The following is a 19695-nucleotide window of genomic DNA, read 5'->3' as shown; positions in this document are numbered from 1 at the left end:
GATGTCATCACCAGTCCTCTGATGTCAGCTCCGGCCTTCTGATGTCATCACCAGTCCTCTGATGTCAGCTCCGGCCTTCTGATGTCATCACCAGTCCTCTGATGTCATCACCAGTCCTCTGATGTCAGCTCCGGCCTTCTGATGTCATCACCAGTCCTCTGATGTCTGCTCCGGCCTTCTGATGTCATCACCAGTCCTCTGATGTCAGCTCCAGGCCTTCTGATGTCATCACCAGTCCTCTGATGTCAGCTCCGGCCTTCTGATGTCATCACCAGTCCTCTGATGTCAGCTCCGGCCTTCTGATGTCATCACCAGTCCTCTGATGTCAGCTCCGGCCTTCTGATGTCATCACCAGTCCTCTGATGTCGGCTCCGGCCTTCTGATGTCATCACCAGTCCTCTGATGTCGGCTCCGGCCTTCTGATGTCATCACTGGCCACACGATGTCAGAATCGTCTCCCTACACCACTAAAGAAAGTCAAACATGGTGTCATTCATAGACACGAGTCTCATCTGCTGCTTGCTCTTAGCCCAGACTAATGGCACCCTCCTCATGGAGACTGTGAGCAGCGACATCTAGTGGACAGGAGGCAATGTCACTATTTGCAATATTTGCTTAAAGGGGTATTCCTATCTCACACCTTTATGGCATATCCCAATCTAGACATGGGACTCTCATCTAGGAGACATTTCTGCAGTATCCTGTGGATTAGCCATCGATGTCCAAGATAGGAATAACCTCTGGATGCATTTCTGTTGTTTGATGAGGGTCGTTGAAGAAGGAGCCCAGCAGCGGAGTCCTCCTCATGGCGCCTCTCCACTGTGACTCCTGCTCCTGGGTGATAGACCGCTCAGCCAGGCAGCCGCTTATCTCCTGTCAGTAGGGTCAGCCTAACGTGGAGATTTGCGGGATCTTACAGTTACCTGTGCCTTAGGGTAAAACCACAGGCTGTCAGGACTTGCAGGGAGTTGTAGTTTCACCACAGCTGAAATGACATAAGATGAAGACCACCAGTACTGGTTACAGGAGTTGTCCCACAAACAAGAAATCTCGGAATAACAAGTTTTACAATTGTATGTGGAAAAATAATTTGTTGTGGTGAGATCATCTTATAAAAACTCTGCTGCGGTGTCCTGTTGACTAGCTGCCCTGTGTGACTAGCTGTGCCCTGTGTGACTAGCTGTGCCCGACCACATGGAGGCGCTGCAGCTCCTGGTGCGGAGAAGCAGAAGGGTTTGTGCACATGGTGTCTATTACCACTCGGGAACCCGCCTGAGAACGTTCCTAGGTCACTGACTGGCCTTACATGAGCTCACGGAGCAGCGAAGCCCCAGATAATGCGCCTCCGATAACTCATTACCCTGCTTGCTGGATCCAGCTGAGAGTCCCTGTACGCGGCCAGGAGCTGCGTATGTGCGGCCATCAGCTGCAGCGCCTCCACGTGGCCGGGCACAGATGTCACCGAGGACACCGCGGCGGAGCCGTTATAAGATGATCTCAGCGCAGCGACATATTTATTAAACATCCATTTGTGGAACTTCTTAATATTCCGGGATCTATCGATTACAATATAGTTTTCTGTACAGCCGGGACCTCGCTGGCTTCACTGCAGGGACCTCGCTGGCTTCACTGCAGGGACCTCGCTGGCTTCACTGCCGGGACCTCGCTGGCTTCACTGCAGGGACCTCGCTGGCTTCACTGCAGGGACCTCGCTGGCTTCACTGCAGGGACCTCGCTGGCTTCACTGCAGGGACCTCGCTGGCTTCACTGCAGGGACCTCGCTGGCTTCACTGCAGGGACCTCGCTGGCTTCACTGCAGGGATCTTGCTGGCTTCACTGCAGGGACCTCGCTGGCTTCACTGCAGGGACCTCGCTGGCTTCACTGCAGGGACCTCGCTGGCTTCACTGCAGGGACCTCGCTGGCTTCACTGCAGGGACCTCGCTGGCTTCACTGCAGGGACCTCGCTGGCTTCACTGCAGGGACCTCTCTGGCTTCACTGCAGGGACCTCTCTGGCTTCACTGCAGGGACCTCTCTGGCTTCACTGCAGGGACCTCGCTGGCTTCACTGCAGGGACCTCGCTGGCTTCACTGCAGGGACCTCTTTGGCTTCACTGCAGGGATCTCGCTAGCTTCACTGCAGGGATCTCTCTGGCTTCACTGCAGGGACCTTGCTGGCTTCACTGCAGGGACCTCTCTGGCTTCACTGCATGGACCTCTCTGGCTTCACTGCAGGGACCTCTCTGGCTTCACTGCAGGGACCTCGCTGGCTTCACTGCAGGGACCTCGCTGGCTTCACTGCAGGGACCTCGCTGGCTTCACTGCAGAGACCTCTCTGGCTTCACTGCAGGGATCTCCCTGGCTTCACTGCAGGGATCTCCCTGGCTTCACTGCAGGGACCTCGCTGGCTTCACTGCAGGGACCTCGCTGGCTTCACTGCAGGGACCTCTCTGGCTTCACTGCAGGGATCTCGCTGGCTTCACTGCAGGGACCTCTCTGGCTTCACTGCATGGACCTCTCTGGCTTCACTGCATGGACCTCTCTGGCTTCACTGCAGGGACCTCTCTGGCTTCACTGCAGGGACCTCTCTGGCTTCACTGCAGGGACCTCTCTGGCTTCACTGCAGGGACCTCTCTGGCTTCACTGCAGGGACCTCGCTGGCTTCACTGCAGGGATCTCCCTGGCTTCACTGCAGGGATCTCCCTGGCTTCACTGCAGGGACCTCGCTGGCTTCACTGCAGGGACCTCGCTGGCTTCACTGCAGGGACCTCGCTGGCTTCACTGCAGGGACCTCGCTGGCTTCACTGCAGGGACCTCTCTGGCTTCACTGCAGGGACCTCTCTGGCTTCACTGCAGGGACCTCTCTGGCTTCACTGCAGGGATCTCTCTGGCTTCACTGCAGGGACCTCGCTGGTTTCACTGCAGGGATCTCTCTGGCTTCACTGCAGGGACCTCGCTGGCTTCACTGCAGGGATCTCCCTGGCTTCACTGCAGGGACCTCGCTGGCTTCACTGCAGGGACCTCGCTGGCTTCACTGCATGGACCTCTCTGGCTTCACTGCAGGGACCTCGCTGGCTTCACTGCAGGGACCTCTCTGGCTTCACTGCAGGGACCTCTCTGGCTTCACTGCAGGGACCTCGCTGGCTTCACTGCAGGGATCTCTCTGGCTTCACTGCAGGGATCTCTCTGGCTTCACTGCAGGGACCTCTCTGGCTTCACTGCAGGGACCTCGCTGGCTTCACTGCACGGAGGGGACGTTGGCTTCACAGACCAGGTTTACACAACACTTTACATTTTCTATGACAGATTCTTCTTTATATTTTTCTAACCTTTTTTGTGTTTTTTTATGTATTTTGGCTACAGATGACGAAAAATTAATGATTGATTTTTCTACAATTTTTGTAATAATGATTTCATAAATATAATAAATATATTTATTACAAGATTTGTGTTTTCTGTGCATTGGTATTCTTATTGCATCGTTACCTTAAAGCTTAATTTTATTGTTTAAAAATAGATTTGACAAAATGTATTCTTCCAATATTATTCTCCAGAGCTGCACTCACTATTCTGCTGGTGCAGTCACTGTGTACATACATTATATTACATTACTGATCCTGAGTTACATCCTGTATTATACCCCAGAGCTGCACTCACTATTCTGCTGGTGCTGTCACTGTGTACATACATTACATTACTGATCCTGAGTTACATCCTGTATTATACTCCAGAGCTGCACTCACTATTCTGCTGGTGCAGTCACTGTGTACATACATTATATTACATTACTGATCCTGAGTTACATCCTGTATTGTACTCCAGAGCTGCGCTCACTATTCTGCTGGTGCAGTCACTGTGTACATACATTACATTACTGATCCTGAGTTACATCCTGTATTATACTCCAGAGCTGCACTCACTATTCTCCTAGTGCAGTCACTGTGTACATACATTACATTACTGATCCTGAGTTACATCCTGTATTATACTCCAGAGCTGCACTCACTATTCTGCTGGTGCAGTCACTGTGTACATACATTACATTACTGATCCTGAGTTACATCCTGTATTATACTCCAGAGCTGCGCTCACTATTCTGCTGGTGCAGTCACTGTGTACATACATTACATTACTGATCCTGAGCTACATCCTGTATTATACTCCAGAGCTGCACTCACTATTCTGCTGGTGCAGTCACTGTGTACATACATTATATTACATTACTGATCCTGAGTTACATCCTGTATTATACCCCAGAGCTGCACTCACTATTCTGCTGGTGCTGTCACTGTGTACATACATTACATTACTGATCCTGAGTTACATCCTGTATTATACTCCAGAGCTGCACTCACTATTCTGCTGGTGCAGTCACTGTGTACATACATTATATTACATTACTGATCCTGAGTTACATCCTGTATTATACTCCAGAGCTGCGCTCACTATTCTGCTGGTGCAGTCACTGTGTACATACATTACATTACTGATCCTGAGTTACATCCTGTATTATACTCCAGAGCTGCGCTCACTATTCTGCTGGTGCAGTCACTGTGTACATACATTACATTACTGATCCTGAGCTACATCCTGTATTATACTCCAGAGCTGCGCTCACTATTCTGCTGGTGCAGTCACTGTGTACATACATTACATTACTGATCCTGAGCTACATCCTGTATTATACTCCAGAGCTGCACTCACTATTCTGCTGGTGCAGTCACTGTGTACATACATTACATTACTGATCCTGAGCTACATCCTGTATTATACTCCAGAGCTGCGCTCACTATTCTGCTGGTGCAGTCACTGTGTACATACATTATATTACATTACTGATCCTGAGTATTTTCCTGTATTATACTCCAGAGCTGCGCTCACTATTCTAGTGTTGGATCAACAGCAGTGTGGCACCATTTGGCGCTGTGGCTTAGTTGGTTAAAGCGCCTGTCTAGTAAACAGGAGATCCTGAGTTCGAATCTCAGCAGTGCCTGATGTTTTTTTTGTGATGAGTTTTTTTATTTTTTCTAATCCATTTCATGATCATATTAGCTGTAAACTGTTAGAATCCTGAGTAAAGGAGGAACATGAACAGTGATTTCTTTTCCAGCAATACTCTGCATTCTTTCAGGTGGCACCATGTAATTGCACATTTCTGCTGATATTCGTTGATGCTCTATAGTATACAGTACACCCGCAGTGGTCGGCTGTCAGCAGGTCTAATATGGAGATGTTTTCGGCACCTAGGACAACCCCTTTAACACCAGGTTCGGAGGTAGGTTTGTGCACTTTACAGGGATTGACCCACAAATAGGCACCAATCCACAGGAAATAAATCTATAGTCTCTAGTGGTCCATCTGCTGCGGATCCCCCTCCAATCCTGACAATAGGGGCCCAAGGTGGAGCTGTGGTGAGCATGAGCGTCCACCAGTCATGTAGATTGGGGCAGTGGTCGCACATGCTCAGTACAGCTTCATTCATACCAGTATAACATGACCTTCTGAATGGGAACACCTTTCTAAGGCCTAAAGCAGGATGGGGTTAAAGGGGTTAAATACCAATGCTCTTATAGCAAGCAGTGAATTGATTTGTAATCAACCAAATTCATAAATACAATTTTTTTTTTTTTTTGATGAATTTGAAATTTTCCTGATTTGATTTGCCCAAATTCAGCCAGCCGCCACATTCCTGGATTCCTTTATAGAACAGGAAGCGGTTAAAATAATCACATTATACCCTCCTGTCCTTGGACCTCACCTGACTCCGCTTCCCTATTCTCCACATGGGTCTTTTTGGTTCTACTGTGCTCATGTGGTCAGTGACACACGTTAATGACGTGCGTTGCCCCCAAAAGTAACCGCGTGGACCTTAGCACCAGAATGACCGGGGAGTAGAGATGTCAATAACGTGCTTTGCCAAGTGACTGCGTGGACCTCAGAGCCAGGAGAACACCCGAGGAGCTGAGACGTTAATGACTTGCATCACCCCCCCCCCCCAAGTGACTGCGTGGACCTCAGCACCAGAACAACTGGGGAGCAGATACGTCAATGATGTGCATCTTCCACAAGTGACTGCTTGGACCTCGGTGCCAGAAGAACGACTGTGGAGAGAAGACGTCAGTGACGTGTGTCGCCCCCAAGTGACTTTGTTAAATTCAGCGCCAGAAGAATGACCTGAGAGCAGAGACATCAATGATGTCTGTCACCCTCAAGTGACTGTGTGGACCTCAGCGCAAGAAGATCTACCAGAGACGTTAATGATGTTCGTCGCCTCAAGTGACTGCGTGAGTATCAGACCCAGAAGAACAACTAAAGAGTGGAGACATCAAAGATGTTCGTCACTCCCAAGTGTCTGCATTGTCTTCAGAGCCAGAAGAACGACCACTGAGTGGAGATGTCAGTAACGTACATCACCCCAAATTGACTGCGTTGTCTTCAGAGCCAGAAGAACGACCACTGAGTGGAGACGTCAATGCTGTCCATTGCCCCCAAGTGTCTGCGTTGTCTTCACACCCAGAAGAATGACCGAAGAGCGGAGACGTCAGTGACGTACGTCACCCCCAAGTGACTGCATGGACCTCAGAGCCAGAAGAACGACCACTGAGTGGAGATGTCAATGCTGTCCATTGCCCCCAAGTGTCTGCGTTGTCTTCACACCCAGAAGAATGACCAAAGAGCGGAGACGTCAGTGACGTACGTCACCCCCAAGTGACTGCATGGACCTCAGAGCCAGAAGAACGACCACTGAGTGGAGACGTCAATGCTGTCCATTGCCCCCAAGTGTCTGCGTTGTCTTCACACCCAGAAGAATGACCGAAGAGCGGAGACGTCAGTGATGTACGTCACCCCCAAGTGACTGCATGGACCTCAGAGCCAGAAGAACGACCACTAAGTGGAGACATCAGTGCTGTTCACTGCCCCCAAGTGTCGGCGTTGTCTTCACACCCAGAAGAATGACCGAAGAGCGGAGACGTCAGTGATGTACGTCACCCCCAAATGACTGCATGGACCTCAGAGCCAGAAGAACGACCACTAAGTGGAGACATCAATGCTGTCCACTGCCCCCAAGTGTCGGCGTTGTCTTCACACCCAGAAGAATGACCAAAGAGCGGAGGCGTCAGTGACGTACATCACCCCCAAGTGACTGCATGGACCTCAGAGCCAGAAGAACGACCACTGAGTGGAGACGTCAATGCTGTCCACTGCCCCCAAGTGTCTGCGTTGTCTTCACACCCAGAAGAATGACCGAAGAGCGGAGACGTCAGTGACGTACGTCACCCCCAAGTGACTGCATGGACCTCAGAGCCAGAAGAACGACCACTGAGTGGAGACGTCAATGCTGTCCACTGCCCCCAAGTGTCTGCGTTGTCTTCACACCCAGAAGAATGACCGAAGAGCGGAGACGTCAGTGACGTATGCCACCCTCAAGTGACTGCATAGACCTCAGAGCCAGAAGAACGACCACTGAGTGGAGACGTCAATGCTGTCCATTGCCCCCAAGTGTCTGCGTTGTCTTCACACCCAGAAGAATGACCGAAGAGCGGAGACGTCAGTGATGTACGTCACCCCCAAGTGACTGCATGGACCTCAGAGCCAGAAGAACGACCACTAAGTGGAGACATCAATGCTGTCCACTGCCCCCAAGTGTCGGCGTTGTCTTCACACCCAGAAGAATGACCAAAGAGCGGAGGCGTCAGTGACGTACGTCACCCCCAAGTGACTGCATGGACCTAAGAGCCAGAAGAACGATGAGGAGTGTAGACATCAGTTATGTTCATCGCCCCCCATCTGACTGCGGTGACCTCAGCACCAGCAGACCGACCGTGGAGCGGAGGCAGCGTCAGGTGAGGGCCTAGAACAGGTGAATGTAGTGCGGATAGTTTACAAGTTTAACCCCTTCCGTCCTGTGTTGGGGTCTGGATTGACCGTTGGGAATACTAAATGTCTTCACACGACCATCGGGGTACTTTCAATCCGGACTGATTTGTATTAGTTTCCAATGAATCCACCGACTGACTAAAGCAAATTTGCCCAAAACCGTATCCTGGGAGATCCTCCCGTCCCCTATGCAGCCCTGCTATAGCCCTGTTACTCCTTTAGATTGATCGGGATTCTGACGGCAGAATACAGGCTGCCATATTGTCTACTGCAACACCTCAGCCCCCCCGGCCGGACCCCTCTAGCCATTTCTATCTGCTCCCACCGTTATAGGCAGGGACTGAGGGACACACTGGAAGAGAATGACCCAAAGTGACATCCAATCAGGGAGCTGCTTTCATTCTCCGAGGGGCCTCAGAGACACGAGAGCTGGAACCTGATTGGCTGCTGTGGACGAATCCATCTCCCGCGTCCTCCACGGATCAAGAAACATCTAAACCGCACAAATGTCTGTGACATGGCGGCCGCCAAACGCCCACAACCAGATGCCGCCATTATACTATCACATGACGGCCAACCGCCGGGCGCTAAGGGCGACCATCCCGAGACAACTGCGAAGATAGAGGGCGGTGTCGGTGTGGCATTTTATGTATGTGCCCATGTATAATGGCGACAATAATCCTCTCATTGTAGCTCAGTGGTCTCCGAGCTGTTACACTACAATTCCCAGCATGCCCTGATTTATTTATATATATGTATGTATATATATAGCTATGACATATACATACATACATATACATCAGTCACACATATATATTACTGTTTCAGTCGCAGATTTAAGCTGTTGACACTAGTGAGGAGTAATGCCCTTACTTAAGATGGCTGAATCCGGTACAGATAACGTAACAGGAGGATTCCTGCCCTTCTCCAGAATGGCCGCGGCAGCGGTACAGTACAGGCGTACACAGCTCTCCCCATACGCACACGGCCGCATGATCATTCTAGTGACGTCATGACGCTGACGTATTGCGTCGCCCTCACCGAGGCCGGCCGAATGTGTATGTAAATGACTTAGTCGCGATGCACTATGGGTAAAACGATGCGGACGATAAAACTTTACAATTACATCATTGTGAAGTCAGACAGTTATGACGTAACAGTCATGTGACCACACCCCGCGCTTATTAAATAACATTACAGACCTTGTACAGCCGCAGAGTCTCCACAATGTTGATGAATAGCGCGGGAAGAGCGGCCCCTGCCGGGCGCGGAGAGCAGGTATCGTCAGTGAGGTTAATCCTTACCTGTTCCTCCTCCGGGAGAAACAGACATGATGAATGGAGGAGGCTGAGTGTGTGATTACACTGAACTCCTACACCACCCTGACTGACAACTCAGGGGGCGTGACATTCTGAGACGATCGCACTATGGTAAATGGTATTATCAGATCTGTGGCTGTGTCACTGTACTCACTGAGCCAGTTACTATGCTGACTGAGCTGGTTACTATACTCACTGAGCCGGTTACTATACTTACTGAGCAGGTTATTATACTCACTGAGCCGGTTATTATACTTACTGAGACGGTTATTATACTCACTGAGCCGGTTACTATGCTGACTGAGCTGGTTATTATACTCACTGAGCCGGTTATTATGCTGACTGAGCAGGTTATTATACTCACTGAGCCGGTTACTATACTTACTGAGCAGGTTATTATACTCACTGAGCCGGTTATTATACTTACTGAGCAGGTTATTATACTCACTGAGCCGGTTACTATACTTACTGATCAGGTTATTATACTCACTGAGCCGGTTATTATACTTACTGAGCCGGTTATTATACTCACTGAGCCGGTTATTATACTCACTGAGCTGGTTATTATACTCACTGAGCCGGTTATTATGCTGACTGAGCAGGTTATTATACTCACTGAGCCGGTTACTATACTTACTGAGCCGGTTATTATACTCACTGAGCAGGTTATTATACTCACTGAGCCGGTTATTATACTTACTGAGCCAGTTATTATACTCACTGAGCCGGTTATTATACTCACTGAGCAGGTTATTATACTCACTGAGCAAGTTATTATACTCACTGAGCCGGTTACTATACTTACTGAGCCGCTTATTATACTCACTGAGCCGGTTACTATACTCACTAAGCCGGTTACTATACTCACTGAGCAGGTTATTATACTCATTGAGCCGGTTACTATACTCACTGAGCCGGTTATTATACTCACTGTGCCGGTTACTATTCTGACTGAGCCGGTTATTATAATCACTGTGCCGGTTACTATACTGACTGAGCCGGTTATTATACTCACTGAGCTGGTTATTATACTCACTGTGCCGGTTATTATACTCACTGAGCTGGTTATTATACTCACTGTGCCGGTTATTATACTCACTGAGCTGGTTATTATACTCACTGTGCCGGTTATTATACTCACTGAGCCGGTTATTATACTCACTGAGCCGGTCATTATACTCACTGTGCCGGTAACTATACTGACTGAGCTGGTTATTATACTCACTGTGCCGGTTACTATACTGACTGAGCCGGTTATTATACTCACCGAACCGGTTATTACACTCACTGAGCCGATTACTATACTTACTGAGGGGGTTATGATACTCACCGAGTCGGTTATTATATTCACTGAGCTGGTTATTATACTCACTGAGCCGATTACTATACTTACTGTGCCGGTTACTATACTGACTTAGCCGGTTATTATACTCACTGTGCCGGTTACTATACTCACTGAGCCGATTACTATACTTACTGTGCCGGTTACTATACTGACTGAGCTGGTTATTATACTCACTGTGCCGATTACTATACTGACTGAGCCGGTTATTATACTCACCGAACCGGTTATTACACTCACTGAGCCGATTACTATACCTACTGAGGGGGTTATTATACTCACCGTGCCGGTTATTATATTCACTGAGCTGGTTATTATACTCACTGAGCCGATTACTATACTTACTGAGCTGGTTATTATACTCACTGAGCCGATTACTATACTTACTGAGCCGGTTATTATACTCACTGAGCAGGTTATTATACTCACTGAGCCGGTTATTATACTCACCGAACCGGTTATTACACTCACTGAGCCGATTACTATACTTACTGAGGGGGTTATGATACTCACCGAGTCGGTTATTATATTCACTGAGCTGGTTATTATACTCACTGAGCCGATTACTATACTTACTGTGCCGGTTACTATACTGACTGAGCCGGTTATTATACTCACTGAGCCGATTACTATTCTGACTGAGCCGGTTATTATACTCACTGTGCCGGTTACTATACTCACTGAGCCGATTACTATACTTACTGTGCCGGTTACTATACTGACTGAGCTGGTTATTATACTCACTGAGCCGATTACTATACTGACTGAGCCAGTTATTATACTCACCGAACCGGTTATTACACTCACTGAGCCGATTACTATACCTACTGAGGGGGTTATTATACTCACCGAGCCGGTTATTATACTCACTGAGCCGATTACTATACTTACTGTGCCGGTTACTATACTGACTGAGCCGGTTATTATACTCACTGAGCCGATTACTATTCTGACTGAGCCGGTTATTATACTCACTGTGCCGGTTACTATACTCACTGAGCCGATTACTATACTTACTGTGCCGGTTACTATACTGACTGAGCTGGTTATTATACTCACTGAGCCGATTACTATACTGACTGAGCCAGTTATTATACTCACCGAACCGGTTATTACACTCACTGAGCCGATTACTATACCTACTGAGGGGGTTATTATACTCACCGAGCCGGTTATTATACTCACTGAGCCGGTTACTATGCTGACTGAGCTGGTTATTATATTCACTGAGCAGGTTATTATACTCACTGAGCCGGTTATTATACTCACTGAGCAGGTTATTATACTCACTGAGCCGGTTACTATACTTACTGAGCCGGTTATTATACTCACTGAGCCGGTTATTATACTCACTGAGCCGGTTACTATACTCACTGAGCAGGTTATTATACTCACTGAGCCGGTTACTATACTCACTGAGCCGGTTATTATACTCACTGTGCCGGTTACTATTCTGACTGAGCCGGTTATTATAATCACTGTGCCGGTTACTATACTGACTGAGCCGGTTATTATACTCACTGAGCTGGTTATTATACTCACTGTGCTGGTTATTATACTCACTGAGCTGGTTATTATACTCACTGTGCCGGTTATTATACTCACTGAGCCGGTTATTATACTCACTGAGCTGGTCATTATACTCACTGTGCCGGTTACTATACTGACTGAGCTGGTTATTATACTCACTGTGCCGGTTACTATACTAACTGAGCCGGTTATTATACTCACCGAACCGGTTATTACACTCACTGAGCCGATTACTATACTTACTGAGGGGGGTTATGATACTCACCGAGTCAGTTATATATTCACTGAGCTGGTTATTATACTCACTGAGCCGATTACTATACTTACTGTGCCGGTTACTATACTGACTGAGCCGGTTATTATACTCACTGAGCCGGTTACTATGCTCACTGAGCCGATTACTATACTTACTGTGCCGGTTACTATACTGACTGAGCTGGTTATTATACTCACTGAGCCGATTACTATACTGACTGAGCCGGTTATTATACTCACCGAACCGGTTATTACACTCATTGAGCCGATTACTATACCAACTGAGGGAGTTATTATACTCACCGAGCCGGTTATTATATTCACTGAGCTCTTTATTATACTCACTGAGCCGATTACTATACTTACTGAGCTGGTTATTATACTCACTGAGCCGATTACTATACTTACTGAGCCGGTTATTATACTCACTGAGCAGGTTATTATACTCACAGAGCCGGTTATTATACTCACCGAACCGGTTATTACACTCACTGAGCCGATTACTATACTTACTGAGGGGGTTATGATACTCACCGAGTCGGTTATTATATTCACTGAGCTCTTTATTATACTCACTGAGCCGATTACTATACTTACTGTGCCGGTTACTATACTGACTGAGCCGGTTATTATACTCACTGAGCCGATTACTATTCTGACTGAGCCGGTTATTATACTCACTGTGCCGGTTACTATACTCACTGAGCCGATTACTATACTTACTGTGCCGGTTACTATACTGACTGAGCTGGTTATTATACTCACTGAGCCGATTACTATACTGACTGAGCCAGTTATTATACTCACCGAACCGGTTATTACACTCACTGAGCCGATTACTATACCTACTGAGGGGGTTATTATACTCACCGAGCCGGTTATTATACTCACTGAGCCGGTTACTATGCTGACTGAGCTGGTTATTATATTCACTGAGCAGGTTATTATACTCACTGAGCCGGTTATTATACTCACTGAGCAGGTTATTATACTCACTGAGCCGGTTACTATACTTACTGAGCCGGTTATTATACTCACTGAGCCGGTTATTATACTCACTGAGCCGGTTACTATACTCACTGAGCAGGTTATTATACTCACTGAGCCGGTTACTATACTCACTGAGCCGGTTATTATACTCACTGTGCCGGTTACTATTCTGACTGAGCCGGTTATTATAATCACTGTGCCGGTTACTATACTGACTGAGCCGGTTATTATACTCACTGAGCTGGTTATTATACTCACTGTGCTGGTTATTATACTCACTGAGCTGGTTATTATACTCACTGTGCCGGTTATTATACTCACTGAGCCGGTTATTATACTCACTGAGCTGGTCATTATACTCACTGTGCCGGTTACTATACTGACTGAGCTGGTTATTATACTCACTGTGCCGGTTACTATACTAACTGAGCCGGTTATTATACTCACCGAACCGGTTATTACACTCACTGAGCCGATTACTATACTTACTGAGGGGGGTTATGATACTCACCGAGTCAGTTATATATTCACTGAGCTGGTTATTATACTCACTGAGCCGATTACTATACTTACTGTGCCGGTTACTATACTGACTGAGCCGGTTATTATACTCACTGAGCCGGTTACTATGCTCACTGAGCCGATTACTATACTTACTGTGCCGGTTACTATACTGACTGAGCTGGTTATTATACTCACTGAGCCGATTACTATACTGACTGAGCCGGTTATTATACTCACCGAACCGGTTATTACACTCATTGAGCCGATTACTATACCTACTGAGGGAGTTATTATACTCACCGAGCCGGTTATTATATTCACTGAGCTCTTTATTATACTCACTGAGCCGATTACTATACTTACTGAGCTGGTTATTATACTCACTGAGCCGATTACTATACTTACTGAGCCGGTTATTATACTCACTGAGCAGGTTATTATACTCACAGAGCCGGTTATTATACTCACCGAACCGGTTATTACACTCACTGAGCCGATTACTATACTTACTGAGGGGGTTATGATACTCACCGAGTCGGTTATTATATTCACTGAGCTGGTTATTATACTCACTGAGCCGATTACTATACTTACTGTGCCGGTTACTATACTGACTGAGCCGGTTATTATACTCACTGAGCCGATTACTGACTGAGCCGGTTATTATACTCACTGTGCCGGTTACTATACTCACTGAGCCGATTACTATACTTACTGTGCCGGTTACTATACTGACTGAGCTGGTTATTATACTCACTGAGCCGATTACTATACTGACTGAGCCGGTTATTATACTCACCGAACCGGTTGTTACACTCACTGAGCCGATTACTATACCTACTGAGGGGGTTATTATACTCACCGAGCCGGTTATTATATTCACTGAGCTGGTTATTATACTCACTGAGCCGATTACTATACTTACTGAGCTGGTTATTATACTCACTGAGCCGATTACTATACTTACTGAGCCGGTTATTATACTCACTGAGCAGGTTATTATACTCACTGAGCCGGTTATTATACTCACCGAACCGGTTATTACACTCACTGAGCCGATTACTATACTTACTGAGGGGGTTATTATACTCACTGAGCCGGTTATTATATTCACTGAGCTGGTTATTATACTCACTGAGCCGATTACTATACTTACTGAGCCGGTTATTATACTCACTGAGCAGGTTATTATACTCACTGAGACGGTTATTATACTCACTGAGAAGGTTATTATACTCACTGAGCCGGTTATTATACTCACCAAACTGGTTATTATACTCACTGAGCCGATTACTATGCTTACTGAGCCGGTTATTATACTCACCGAACCGGTTATTACACTCACTGAGCCATTACTATACTTACTGAGGGGGTTATTATACTCACCGAGCCGGTTATTATATTCACTGAGCCGGTTATTATACTCACTGAGCCGATTACTATACTGACTGAGCCGGTTATTATACTCACTGTGCCGGTTACTATACTCACTGAGCCGATTACTATACTTACTGTGCCGGTTACTATACTGACTGAGCTGGTTATTATACTCACTGAGCCGATTACTATACTGACTGAGCCGGTTATTATACTCACCGAACCTGTTATTACACTCACTGAGACGATTACTATACCTACTGAGGGGGTTATTATACTCACCCAGCCGGTTATTATACTCACTGAGCCGGTTACTATGCTGACTGAGCTGGTTATTATATTCACGGGGCAGGTTATTATGCTCACTGAGCCGGTTATTATTCTCACTGAGCAGGTTATTATACTCACTGAGCCGGTTACTATACTTACTGAGCCGGTTATTATACTCACTGAGCCGGTTACTATACTCACTGAGCCGGTTACTATACTCACTGAGCAGGTTATTATACTCACTGAGCCGGTTACTATACTCACTGAGCCGGTTATTATACTCACTGTGCCGGTTACTATTCTGACTGAGCCGGTTATTATAATCACTGTGCCGGTTACTATACTGACTGAGCCGGTTATTATACTCACTGAGCCGATTACTATACTGACTGAGCCGGTTATTATACTCACTGAGCTGGTTATTATACTCACTGTGCCGGTTATTATACTCACTGAGCTGGTTATTATACTCACTGTGCCGGTTATTATACTCACTGAGCCGGTTATTATACTCACTGAGCTGGTCATTATACTCACTGTGCCGGTTACTATACTGACTGAGCTGGTTATTATACTCACTGTGCCGGTTACTATACTGACTGAGCCGGTTATTATACTCACCGAACCGGTTATTACACTCACTGAGCCGATTACTATACTTACTGAGGGGGTTATGATACTCACCGAGTCAGTTATTATATTCACTGAGCTGGTTATTATACTCACTGAGCCGATTACTATACTTACTGTGCCGGTTACTATACTGACTGAGCCGGGTATTATACTCACTGAGCCGAGTGCTATACTGACTGAGCCGGTTATTATTCTCACTGTGCCGGTTACTATACTCACTGAGCTGATTACTATACTTACTGTGCCGGTTACTATACTGACTGAGCTGGTTATTATACTCACTGAGCCGATTACTATACTGACTGAGCCGGTTATTATACTCACCGAACCGGTTATTACACTCACTGAGCCGATTACTATACCTACTGAGGGGGTTATTATACTCACCGAGCCGGTCATTATATTCACTGAGCTGGTTATTATACTCTCTGAGCCGATTACTATAGTTACTGAGCTGGTTATTATACTCACTGAGCCGATTACTATACTTACTGAGCCGGTTATTATACTCACTGAGCAGGTTATTATACTCACTGAGCCGGTTATTATACTCACCGAACCGGTTATTACACTCACTGAGCCGATTACTATACTTACTGAGGGGGTTATGATACTCACCGAGTCGGTTATTATATTCACTGAGCTGGTTATTATACTCACTGAGCCGATTACTATACTTACTGTGCCGGTTACTATACTGACTGAGCCGGTTATTATACTCACTGAGCCGATTACTATACTGACTGAGCCGGTTATTATACTCACTGTGCCGGTTACTATACTCACTGAGCCGATTACTATACTTACTGTGCCGGTTACTATACTGACTGAGCTGGTTATTATACTCACTGAGCCGATTACTATACTGACTGAGCCGGTTTTTATACTCACCGAACCGGTTATTACACTCACTGAGCCGATTACTATACCTACTGAGGGGGTTATTATACTCACCGAGCCGGTTATTATATTCACTGAGCTGGTTATTATACTCACTGAGCCAATTACTATACTTACTGAGCCGGTTATTATACTCACTGAGCAGGTTATTATACTCACTGAGCCGGTTATTATACTCACAGAACCGGTTATTACACTCACTGAGCCGATTACTATACTTACTGAGGGGGTTATTATACTCACCGAGCCGGTTATTATATTCACTGAGCTGGTTATTATACTCACTGAGCCGATTACTATACTTACTGAGACGGTTATTATACTCAATGAGCAGGTTATTATACTCACTGAGACGGTTATTATACTCACTGAGCAGGTTATTATACTCACTGAGCCCGTTATTATACTCACCGAACTGGTTATTATACTCACTGAGCCGATTACTATACTTACTGAGCCGGTTATTATACTCACCGAACCGGTTATTACACTCACTGAGCCGATTACTATACTTACTGAGGGGGTTATTATACTCACCGAGCCGGTTATTATATTCACTGAGCTGGTTATTATACTCACTGAGCCGATTACTATACTTACTGAGCCGGTTATTATTATACTCACTGAGCAGGTTATTATACTCACTGAGCCGGTTATTATACTCACTGAGCAGGTTATTATACTCACTGAGCCGGTTATTATACTCACCGAACCGGTTATTATACTCACTGAGCCGATTAGTATACTTACTGAGGGGGTTATTATACTCAACGAGCTGGTTATTATATTCACTGAGCTGGTTATTATACTCACTGAGCCGATTACTATACATACTGAGCCGGTTATTATACTCACCGAGCTGGTTATTATACTCACCAAGTTGGTTATCATCACATGCTTTTCATTAGTAACCCCTGTTATTCCACTTTGGCCGTTTTCTCACGGTTTGACCTCATGTTTTCCTTTAGTAACCCGTGTTATTCCACTTTGGGTGTTTTCTCACATTTTGACCTCATGTTTTCCTTTAGTAGCCCGTGTTATTCCACTTTGGGCATTTTCTCACGTTTTGACCTCATGTTTTCCTTTAGTAGCCCGTGTTATTCCACTTTGGGCGTTTTCTTTCATTTTGACCTCATGTTTTCCTTTAGTAGCCCGTGTTATTCCACTTTGGGCGTTTTCTCACGTTTTGACCTCATGTTTTCCTTTAGTAGCCCATGTTATTCCACTTTGGGCGTTTTCTCACGTTTTTGCCTCATGTTTTCCTTTAGTAGCCCGTGTTATTTCACATTGGGTGCTTTCTCATATTTGGACCTCATGTTTTCCTTTAGTAGCCCTTGTTATTCCACTTTGGGTGTTTTCTCACGTTTTGACCTCATGTTTTCCTTTAGTAGCCCGTGTTATTCCACTTTGGGTGTTTTCTCACGTTTTTGCCTCATGTTTTCCTTTAGTAGCCCGTGTTATTTCACTTTGGGTGTTTTCTCACGTTTTTACCTCATGTTTTCCTTTAGTAGCCCGTGTTATTCCACTTTGGGCATTTTCTCACGTTTTGACCTCATGGTTTCCTTTAGTAGCCCCTGTTATTCCACTGTGGGCGTTTTCTCACGTTTTGACCTCATGTTTTCCTTTAGTAGCCCTTGTTATTCCACTTTGGGTGTTTTCTCACGTTTTGACCTGTTTTCCTTTAGTAGCCCGTGTTATTCCACTTTGGGCGTTTTCTCACGTTTTGACCTCATGTTTTCCTTTAGTAGCCCGTGTTATTCCACTTTGGGTTTTTTCTCACGTTTTTGCCTCATGTTTTCCTTTAGTAGCCCGTGTTATTTCACTTTGGGTGTTTTCTCACGTTTTTACTTCATGTTTTCCTTTAGTAGCCCGTGTTATTCCACTTTGGGCATTTTCTCACGTTTTGACCTCATGTTTTCCTTTAGTAGCCCCTGTTATTCCACTGTGGGCGTTTTCTCATGTTTTGACCTCATGTTTTCCTTTAGTAGCCCTTGTTATTCCACTTTGGGTGTTTTCTCACGTTTTGACCTGTTTTCCTTTAGTAGCCCGTGTTATTCCACTTTGGGCGTTTTCTCACCTTTTGACCTCATGTTTTCCTTTAGTAGCCCGTGTTATTCCACTTTGGGCGTTTTCTCACGTTTTGACCTGTTTTCCTTTAGTAGCCCGTGTTATTCCACTTTGGGCGTTTTCTTACGTTTTGACCTGTTTTCCTTTAGTAGCCCGTGTTATTCCACTTTGGGCGTTTTCTCACGTTTTGACCTGTTTTCCTTTAGTAGCCCATGTTATTCCACTTTGGGCATTTTCTCACGTTTTGACTGCATATTTTCCTTTAGTAGCCAATATCATTTCACATTGGGTGTTTTCTCACGTTTTTACCTCTTGTTTTCCTTTAGTAGCCCATGTTATTCCACTTTGGGTGTTTTCTCACGTTTTGATCTCATGTTTTCCTTTAGTAGCCCTTGTTATTCCACTTTGGGCGTTTTCTCATGTTTTGACCTCATGTTTTCCCTTAGTAGCCCATGTTATTCCACTTTGGATGTTTTCTCACATTTTGACCTCATGTTTTCCTTTAGTAGCCCGTGTTATTCCACTTTGGGCATTTTCTCATGTTTTGATCTCATGTTTTCCTTTAGTAGCCCATGTTATTCCACTTTGTGTGTTCTCTCACATTTTGACCTCATGTTTTCCTTTAGTAGCCC

At 46.0% G+C, this 19695-nt stretch overlaps 2 non-coding genes across 2 annotated transcripts; both read left to right on the top strand.

Moving 5' to 3' along the window:
- The first annotated feature begins 4917 nt into the window (after nt 1-4917).
- Nucleotides 4918-4991, top strand: TRNAT-AGU (transfer RNA threonine (anticodon AGU)). Its single transcript has one exon. It is a non-coding gene; the product is annotated as a tRNA-Thr (tRNA).
- Nucleotides 4992-9157: 4166 nt separating this feature from the next.
- On the top strand, nt 9158-9292 carry LOC141168034 (U8 small nucleolar RNA). The gene has a single exon (XR_012251790.1). It is a non-coding gene; the product is annotated as a U8 small nucleolar RNA (small nucleolar RNA).
- Nucleotides 9293-19695: the final 10403 nt, after the last annotated feature.

This window comes from Phyllobates terribilis, unplaced genomic scaffold, assembly GCF_046119375.1.
Source record: "Phyllobates terribilis strain yellow unplaced genomic scaffold, ASM4611937v1 Scaffold_11__3_contigs__length_659146591, whole genome shotgun sequence".
NCBI classification, from domain to species: domain Eukaryota; kingdom Metazoa; phylum Chordata; class Amphibia; order Anura; family Dendrobatidae; genus Phyllobates; species Phyllobates terribilis.
The sequence above is the reverse complement of the archived record's forward strand: the minus strand, read 5'-3'. Positions and strand labels throughout refer to the sequence as shown.